Source organism: Loxodonta africana, chromosome 4 (genome assembly GCF_030014295.1).
Source record: "Loxodonta africana isolate mLoxAfr1 chromosome 4, mLoxAfr1.hap2, whole genome shotgun sequence".
In the NCBI taxonomy this organism is placed as follows: Eukaryota; Metazoa; Chordata; class Mammalia; order Proboscidea; family Elephantidae; genus Loxodonta; species Loxodonta africana.
In genome coordinates, this window is record NC_087345.1 from 79,051,320 (window position 1) to 79,061,963 (window position 10,644).

Here is a 10,644-nt window from a genome sequence, read left to right on the forward strand (position 1 = left end):
AGCTCCTAAAAATCAAACATTTATGCTTATTAAAAGGCTTCACCAAAAGAGTAAAAAGACAACCTACAGACTGGGAAAAAATATTTGGCTATATCTAATAAGGGTTTAATCTTTAAAATCTACAAGATACTACAACACTGCAAAAACAAAAAGACAAATAACACAATTAAAAAATGGGCAAAGGGTTTGAACACACATTTTACCAAAGAAGACATGAGGAAATGCTCACGATCATTAGTCATTAGAGAAGTGCAAATCAAAACTACAATGAGATATCATCTTACCCTAACAAGGCTAGCACTAATCCAAAAAACACAAAATAATAAATGTTGAAGAGGTTGTGGAGAGACCGGAACACTTATACACTGCTAGTGGCAAAGTAAAATGGTATAATCACTTTAGAAATCCATTTGGTGCTTCCTTAAAAAGCTAGAAATAGAACTACTATATAATCCAGCAATCCCACTCCTTGGAATATATCCTAGAGAAATAAGAGCCATCACACGAATAAATATATGCACATCCATGTTCATTGCAGCACTGTGCACAATAGCAAAAAAGATGGAAACAACCTAGATGCACATCAACAGACGAATGGATAAACAAATTATGGTACATACAATGGAATACTACGCAACAATAAAGGACAATGACTAATCTGCTAAACATCTCACAACATGGATGAATCTGGAGAGCATTATGCTGGGTGAAATTAGTCAGTTGCAAAAGGACAAATATTGTATGAGACCACTGTTATAAGAACTCAAGAAAAAGTTTAAAAGCAAAAGAAAACGTTCTTTGATGGTTACAAGGGCAGGGAGGGAGGGAGAGGGGAATTCACTAACTGGGTAGCAGACAAGAATCATCTTAGGCGAAGGGAAGGAAAACACACAATACAGGGAAAGTCAGCACAACTGGACTAAACCAAAAGCTAAGAAGTTTCTTGAACACAACAACACACCTCGAGGGTCAGAGTAGCAGGGGCTGGGGTCTGGGGACCATGGTTTCAGAGGACATCTAGGTCAAATGGCAGAGCAAAATTTATTAAGAAAATGCTCTGCATCCCATTTGGTGAGCGGCATCTTGGGTCTTAAAAGCTTTCAGGAGGCCATCTAAGATGCATCAATTGGTCCCAATCCACTTGAAGCAAAGGAGAATGAAAAACACCAAACACACAAGGAAAATATGAACCCAAGGAGACAAAAGGTCCACATAAACCAAAGACTTCATCAGCCTGAGACCAGAAGAACTAGTTGGTGCCTGGCTACCACCAATGACCACTCTGACAGGGAACACAACAGAGAGTCCCTGACGGAGCAGGGGAAAAGTGTGGAGCAGAACTCAAATTCACATAAAAAGACCAGACTTAATGGCCTGACTGAGACTGGAGGAACCCTCAAAGCATGACCCCTGGATGCTCTGTTAACCCAGAACTAAAACCATTCCCGAAGCTCACTCTTCAGGCAAAGATTAGACTGGACTACAAAACATAAAATAATACTCGTGAAGAGTGTTCTTCTTAGTTCAAGCAGACACATGAGACCAAACGGGTGGCTCATTTCTGGAGGCAGGATGAGAAGGCAGGAAGCAACCAGAGCTGGCTGGATGGACACTGAAAACCCAGGATGGAAAGGGGGAGTGTGCTGTCACAGTATAGGGATTGCAACTAGTGTCACATAATAATATGTGTATAAATTTTTGTATGAGAGATTAACTTGAGCTGTAAACTTCCACCTAAAGCACAATCAAAAAAAAAAAAAAAAAAGAAATCCAGAAAACAACAAAATTTGTATATACACTTAGAAGCTACTCATTAAAGACATAAGTAAAATAGAAGAATCTATATAACCTTAGGGGAATTCCAGCCTGCTATCTATACCCAGGTCATCATTCATAAATATCAAAAACCAATAAGCATTCGAGAAAAAAGTGATAGCACAAAAGAGAACCAAGACTCAGGGAATAGAAGAGTTATTTTTATTATCATTACCATTAGTAGTAGTAGTAGCAGTATTCTCAGAAAGATTAGTATTCTCAAAAGATTATGAAGAAAAAGGGATATCCAGGAAGAAAAAAAAAGGGTTTTAGAGAAGAAAAATATGATTGGTAAAATAAAAAAAATTCATCGTGTATAGTATGGCCTGCATTTGTTAGTAGTATATATGTGTTTGCATAGAGAGAGGTCTGAAGATTTTAACCCAGACTGTTGGCAGAAAGCTACCTGTAAGGAGGAGAATAGGACTGATGGACTCACCAGGAGGCAAAGGTGAACTGTCCCTACAGCAAAACTGTCATGGTCCCCATCCCAGAAACACCATTTAACTAGCTGTGTAACTTTGATCAAGTTACTTAATTTTTCTGTGCCTCCATTTTCTCATCCACAAATATGAGACTATTCATATTACTTAGTTCATAGGACTGTGTTGAGGCTCTCAACGGAGCTTAGCATATACACACGCACACACATACATATTTCTGTACAGGTTGAATTGTTTTAATGAAAGTGTGTACATCTACATAGTACATTGAATTCTCGGCCCCAATTCTTCACCCCTCCACACCCTTTGCCATGTGCTGATCCTCCCAAATTTGCTATTCCCCACCCTTGACTTTTGGGTCCGCTATATGATTTGCTTTGGCCAAAGGAATCTTAGTAGGTGTGATGCAAGCAGAGGCTTGAAATATGTAATTTCTCTTGCTCTCTTGTGCTTCTGCCACAGCCATCGGAAGAGCTGCTGTTTTGGCCTGGACTCAAAACAAACGTACATGGGGAGCACCTGAGCCCAACCTGCAGTGAGAAGCAAAGCCCATCTGGACCTGCAGCAGGAAGCAGAGCTCTCAGCCAGGCCAAGCCCAAATTGACCAATACGCAGTCAACCTGCATTTCCATGAACATGAGAACCAGTGGGTATTATTGTTTGGTACTGAGTTTTTTTTTTACTGAGTTTAGGGGTGATTTGTTATGCGGCATTGTTTTCCTCACAGTTAACTGATTCAATTTATCATTTGCCTGATTTTAAAAATAGAATATTATAAGTATATATACAAAAATGATTATTTTTTAGTGCTGAAATTACAGGTCTTCTTTTCTGTTGTTTCCGTTTTTGTTTCATTCATGTTTCCCAGATATTCTACTATTAAAATTAGAAAGAAATATTATTTCAAAAATAAAAGTACAAAAAGTAAAGTGTTTAGGTGGCTACAGATGCAAGGAGGAAAGGCAAAAAAATATATAGTTACGCAGTTCTGGGTTCCTAAGTGTACCATAGATAAAGAAATTAAATTTTTTTTAAAAATGAGGAGTATACCTCTCAAATATTGATTAACTTATATAGCTGTTATAAATCCTTAGATTTCTTTATTTTCTTCCACTTTATCCCCTTTCTGGACAAATGAAAGAGATCATTTGCTTTTACCCCTTTTTATCAAAAGATTTAGGGGAGAATTTGAAATCTGAACTAAACAATATTTCCTTCTTGTGTGTCAGAGAGAAAGAGCTAGCTGGCAGAATTCTGACTCCAAGAGTCTGTTGCCTTTACAAAAATTGCAAATTTCTAAAACTTGGCTTAAACTGTTGGCCAAACAGGGATCAGATCATCTTTAGATGCCCTTCGTTCAGATCATTACCACACAGGAGTTAGTTCATACCAAGTTCATATGCACAGCTAGATTCTCTTCACTCCATGCAAGGTGTTCCAGAAAGTTCCAGGTAGTTGCAATTATGTAAATCTAGCACATCTGAGATATGCTAGGGGAGTTTGCATTTTAAATAATTCTATGGTGAATCTTTTTGCAAAGCTAATTATTAACTCCTAATTTGTTTTGTAAAACCAGTTTTTGATACATGGCATGTTAAAAGTGGGATAAATCTACAATTCTGCTCTATACAGTGTGCTCACTAGAAATCTTCTGAGATTGCCAGCATAACACTCATGAGTCCACGAAATATGCACCCTCATGCTTTGGATTAAGCAGAGGCAGTTTTATATGCTTAATTAAGAGCAGAGAGAGTAGCCTGGTGTTTTCCTCCTTCGATTTCACTTCCCCTAGGAACTCTGAAGTGCTTGAGGGAAACTGCACAAACATTCCTGTTTCTCTGGGCCTTGCATACCTGAAACCAGATCCCATAACAGGAAATTAACCTCACTCAGCTCAGGACCCTATAATCTCCTTTCTTTTTTTAAAAGGGCTTCCTTACTAATCTTAAATTCCTCTTTTCAGTTTTTAAAGAAAAACAAGCCCTTCCCCCAAACCAAATCTCTTTACCTAAAAAAAAAAAAAAACCTATGTAGACTCTCTAACAAGCACAAAGCAAACATTTTTAAATGTCTGTCAGCTTAAGGGCTACGTGTTCGATTAAGTTGCTAACATAAGTTCTGTACATGTATCCAGTATCCTTAAAATCAGAACGCAATCAAATTACTTAATTCAAAAGCCCTAGTCAACATGTGAGGAGTATTTCTTAGCTCAATCAGATACAAGAGACCAAATGGGCGGCACCTGTCCAGAGGCAGGATGAGAAGACAGGAAGGGACAGGAACTGGTTGAACGGACACAGGGAACCTGGCATGGAAAGGGGGAGTATGTTGTCACATTGTGGAGGTTGCAACTAATGTCACAAAATAATATGTGCATAAATTCTTGTATAAGGAAAAAAAAAATCCCTAGTCAATGAAATTCAACATTTTAATTCATTGAAATAAACATGTATTGATAAGCTATCCTGGGCTGTTGTTACTCGTAGTGACCATAAGGGACAGAGCAGAACTGCCCCATAGGGTTTTCTAGGGATGGAGGTGGCAACAGAGAGCAGACAAGAACAAAGCATCACATATCAGAAAGACTGGATAAGATAGCTCTTTGCTGGTCTAGAAAATCATTCTATCACATCCAGTGCCTTAAAAAAAAAAAAAAAAAAAACTCAAACCCATTGCTGTCGAGTCAATTCTAACTCATAGCGACTCTATAGGACAGGGTAGAACTGCCACATAGGGTTTCCAAGGAGCAGCTAGTGGATTCGAACTGCCAACCTTTTTCTTAGCAGCCAAGCTCTTAACCACTGCACCAACAGGGCTCCTCTAGTGTCTTAGGGCTACTATTTCAGACATCTGTGGCCATCTGTTGGGTACGACTATAGGGAGAAAAAAAAAAAAGTCAATAGGCCTCTTTGTATTATACACTCTAATTTCAAAACGTGAAATTAACTACAGCTAGTTCTTACATGATTTTTTTTTTTTTTAAACTCAGCATAAGACTGGCTTAAAACCTCTGATACCATAAGGCAAATGATGCCTTTGTGGGCTGACCTTGATTTTGAATGTTGTGCTTAAAAAATTCATTATGGGAAGGATGGGACCTGAAGGAATTTTTTCCAGTGTATTAATAGCTCTCACAAAGACAATTAGGTCATGGCTGAATCAAGTCAGAAGCACCTCCATCTCTAGAATATATTCAATTTTTTTAAGAATTTTTCCCTAGTACATTTTGTAGAACATTCTCGAATGCAAGTCAGGGCTCACCCTTAGAGACTGGACTCTTTTGGACCTTGCAAAGAGTCAGGAGGCCAGGGACAAGTCCTATCCTAATGCATCTCAACTGAACACTTCAGATGGGGAATGACATGGCCATGGGTGTTTTAGGAGGTAATTCAAATGACTGTAGAGATAATGAGGTTCTGAAGTAGGGCAGTATCATTGGGAACGGCGAGGACAGAATGAGTCAGGAAATCTTTACAAGGCAAAATAAATGTGGTTTCTTGATTAATTTGGTAAAGGAAGAAAGGGGGATGACAATAAAATTCATAGGTTGAGTGAATAAAGACAGGATGGTGAAATTTAAGATACAGAACAAAGGAGAAGGAAAATCAGGCTTAAGAGAGGAAATTAATTCCATGGACATGTTGAGTTTAAAACCCTTTTAGGACATACAACAATTCAGATCTGAAGTTCAAGAAAGAGAAATGAGTTCTGAAGAATAAATCTGGGAGCCATACATATGGTACCTTGAGAATTCAACCAAGAGAAGAAGAGGAGATCCCTGAGGGAAACAGTGCAGGAAAGAGCTTAGAACAGAACTCTGGAAATGCTTAATTGCAATGAGCAGGCAGAAAAGAAGCACTCACTCATTCATTCATTCATTCATTCATTCAACAAATAGCTTGAATAAAGCAACCTCTCCCTTCTACTTTGTGGAGAGAATTTATTGGAGGGAGGGGGTTCCACAGAGTTTTGTGTCCTGCTCTAAGAATGGTGCAGGATGAAAAAGAAGGGATGCTCTCCAAACAGCCAAGATCTGGATGACCTACATGACTGCAGCAAGTGTTATGGGATCTACACCAGAAGTCTCTGCACAGGGTTGACTGGAAACAACTTCCAGTGAAGGAGTGAAAGAAGGGGGTGAACTCGGCACACAGCCCACCATCCCCACACTGCCTCACCATCCATTTTCTACCACCACTTCTCCTTACGCCTTTCTCTTACCCCAGAGACTTCTTCCAAAGGCCAGCAAAGGTTAGATCAAAACATCAGGTGTCATTCAGGTAGAAGGGAGTATTTATCTGTTTGGCCACCACATGACTTTATGGGGCAGTAAAATCATTGAAAGTAAAGAGCCAAGCTTACTATTGTAAATGTACATGCAAAACACTCATAAACACATCTCTATGCAAATGTCTTCGTGGCTTCCTTCTTGGCCTGGTGGCCATGGAGGTTTCCTGGCTTTCTTTACACCATCACCTCTGGCTTTGATCAGGAAAAGGCTAAAGGCCCTCACTTCTCTGTATATCTGGTCATTTCTGTCTTGGGAAGCTGGTGCTGGGAATGCCTCCAAAGTGGATGCACCTTGCGAAGAAGGGGGAAAACACTGGAGCCCAGATGGAAGGGACAAAAAACAAGTTGTCATGTGGACAGGTCCCCCTGACATAGCCCCTTTCTCTTTTTCTTTCATCACTGAGGCTTAATGCTAACACATTTCATGCTTTTTGTTGCTGTATGTTTCTGAATGGCCATCTCCAGACAATCTGCTCTCTATGCTTGGCTCTGCCTCTCTATGTCTCCATTTGAGCCTAACTCCCTACTCTGATTCCCCATCCACACCTGTGTTGACCCTAAAAAGCACAAGGTCATAGTGTACTGCTAACAAATGTGAAACTTACACAAATCAGCCAACCAGATCTGTCAAGTGAGCTGTTTCTCCTCAACCAGCTGCAAGGAAAGTACGATATAGAGTAGTTAGCGCCGGTATAAATCCATCGTATAAATCCTTGTATTAAAATTTCAGAGTGCCATTGTGGCCCAAGCTAAGGGAACTCCAAAAATCTAGAAAGAAGCAGCCTTCAGAGAGTCATATTGCTCTGAAGACACACATAATTTCCTGAAGTAGTCTTCCTCCTGTGAGCTAAAGCATAAATTCCCATTTTTGCCAATTGTTCAGGATTAATAGGTCAGAATAACCACTTTAGGTAAATATTCATAGTACTTCCATTATTTTCTCTGTGAGGAGCTGTTCTGATTCTAATACATGCCCTACAACTTGGCAAAGCATTGGTTTCATCATTACCATACTTGTGTTTTTACTACGAAAGCTCATTTGTTGCTGATCTATGGTATCTTTCTTGCCATCAAATTATTTGCTACATCTATCTAATCCTTTTGCCCTCTGATTAATATTTCAATTTAGAAAGGAATATCAATATGCTGTCTCTTGTGCTGAGAATACTTTCATAGTGAAACATCTAATGGCATATTCAATCACCCTACTATTATTATCAGTGTGTCTTGATACAATGGTAAATATCTGAGAATGCTAAAGTCCTAAAGAAAAAAAGGAGGTCACCCACAGGAGATACATATACAGCGATTATTACTGGGTTCATGTTTTCAATGTAATCACTCCCTATGACCCATTCGCCCTTAGGATATGACTGTTGAAACAAAATTTTTTCACTTATATTCCCATTAATAGGAACTATAAGTCTAGTCAGCAGCCCTTTGTGTTACAGAAGACTACACCTCCTACCAATCATTCATGAGGTTTAGAAATGCCTTATGATTCAAATAAAATGTCTCGTAAGGCAATGGAGCATGTGGCCCCTTTATGATAAATTATCATTTTTGGATGCATAATACAATTGTTCCACTGTATTCCCCACGGTAAAATTTCGGTTAATATTAAAACATCCTGCTCTATGTATTTCATACAATGCTACCTAGTAACACATCCTTTTGTTTTTTTGACAGTGACTTAAAAGTGTTACAAACCTCTGCTATATTCAAGGAGGAACATTTTAATAATTCCCCTAATCTCCCTCAAATCTCTCTAGTATAATGTTCCTCAGAATTACTCTTTACCAAGAGCTAGTCTTACAGTCAAACTAAATAGGTCTGCAAAATAAGTTTAAAACCAAAAAAAAAAAACCTGTTTCCGTCAAGTCAATTCTGACTCATAGTGACCTTATAGGACAGAGTAGAACTACCCCATAGGGTTTCCAAGGAGCGGCTGGTGGATTCAAACTGCCAACCTTTTGGTCAGCAGCCGAGCTCTTAACCACTGCACCACCAGGGCTTAGGTATTCCTCTATTTCTCTTATTCCCTTTTTTTACTTTGCTTCTATAAAGTAAAACATTGTAAAGTTAGGGTAACTAGAATAAGACCTCTCTAAAGAGGCTTTCCTGTTGTCCCAGACCATCAGCCAGAATTAGGACACCTTTCCATTAGTCATGTCTTCAAGAGAGGACAGGGTGCAGAATCTGTAAAACCATCTGTCTGCCATGGCCACGGCCAGACCTTTCCTCCAGCACCATGCCCATATTTTCCCAGAGATATAAGCAAGAATACACTCCAGGGAAGTGTGCCTGGCCACTAAACCTGCCTGCCTCAGGCCCTGGTAAACTGAGCTGGGCCAGCCATGGACCTCAGGCTCTCTCTTGCCTTTTGGCACAAGTACAGATGACATCCTACTTTTTGTTCCCTTCCATCTGGGCCCCACTGTTGTCCTGCTCCTTCTCAATGCGCCTCGACATTGGAGGCATTCCCAGCACATTCTCAAGACAGAAACAAGCAGAAATGGAGAAAAATGAGTGTCTTTAGCCTAATCTAACAAACTGTTCATTTCCTGCGTTGCTCTCATTTCCTGCGTTGCTCCTCACATATAGTTCTTCAATCCCCACCCTGGCTAGGCCTTGCCTGGCCTTCCGAGTTTCTGAAAACCTGGCAATGAGAAGAGTTTCTCAACACAATCTTACCTCACAATAATCTCCGTGTTGAAGAAGAGATGAGGAAAAATGAGGAAGGAGAGGAGGGGAGAAAGAGAGAGAAGGAGGGAGGGAGGGAGGGAGGAAGAAAGGAGGCAGATAGTCATTGTTCCTAGCCAGTTCTATGTATAATTTTGTCATGCCTCCAATTAAAATGCTACTTTGCTAACTTTCTATCCCATCCCTACCCCAGTCTACTGACCTCTGTGCATTCTACTTTTTCCTTTCTCCGTTCAGGTGGAGGGAGGGCAGTGGAGAGAATGGTGGCCTCCCTCTAGAGATCAGCATCCTCAGTTAAGACCAGCTCTCAAACCTAGCATCTTTTACTGGCTGGGATGGAGCTGTTTGTAGCTGCAACAGAGCAGTCCTTTCTGACACATGAAAACCCAGACAAATATGTTCAAATCTTTTCAGTTATTTTTCTTTCATCAAAACAAAAAGGGAAACATTTGAAGACACTCCTGAGGAACGCTACTTTGGCCAAAGTCTATATGTTTATTAAAAGTATACTTTTTTTTTTTTTAAGTTGGAAACCCTGGTGGCCTAGTGGTTAAGTGCTATGGCAGCTAACCAAGAGGTTGGCAGTTCGAATCCGCCAGGTGCTCCTTGGAAACTCTATCGGACAGTTCTCCTCTGTCCTATAAAAAAAAAAAAAAAAATTTTTTTTTTTTTTTTTTTTTTTAGGGTCTCCGGAATTGACTCGACGGCAGTGGGTGGGGTACTTTAGTTACAACTCTATTTTAGACCTTGAGGATTCCAGGAATCATTCAGCCAAGATTTACTAAAAACTAAACTTATGAGGGTTGTTGGGTATAAAATAGGAAGAACTAGATACCCATTCTATCAACCAGAATTCAACCAGAGAAGAAGAGCCAGTAGGGCATACATCTATGCATGTATGGATGTATACACAAATAAATGTATGTATGTGTGTGTGTATGTGTATGACTTTATCACAAGAAATCTGTTAATGCAATTGTGAGGGTGGGTTAAAATAAAAAAACCAAGCCCACTGCCGTCGAGCCGATTCTGCCTTTTAGCAACCCTGTAGGACAGAGGAGAACTGCTCCATAGGATTTCCAAGTAGCACCTGGTGGATTCAAACTACCAACCTTTTGATTCGCAGCCATAAGCTCTTAACCACTGTGCCACCAGGGTTTCAGAGGGTAGGTTAAGCAAGTCTAAAGCCTACAGGGAAGACATTCAGAAAAAGAAGAGCATAAGCAGGCTGTTACACATGGGCACAGACTAAAACTCCTGTCCTTAGGCAGTCATGAAGGAAGGCACATGGGCTGGGTGGGATTCCAAGGCACAAGCTGAAGTTTACTGTCCACAGGTCATTGGGGAGGGAAAACTACAAGCAGACCACAACCCCGAGACTGAGAGTGGTAGA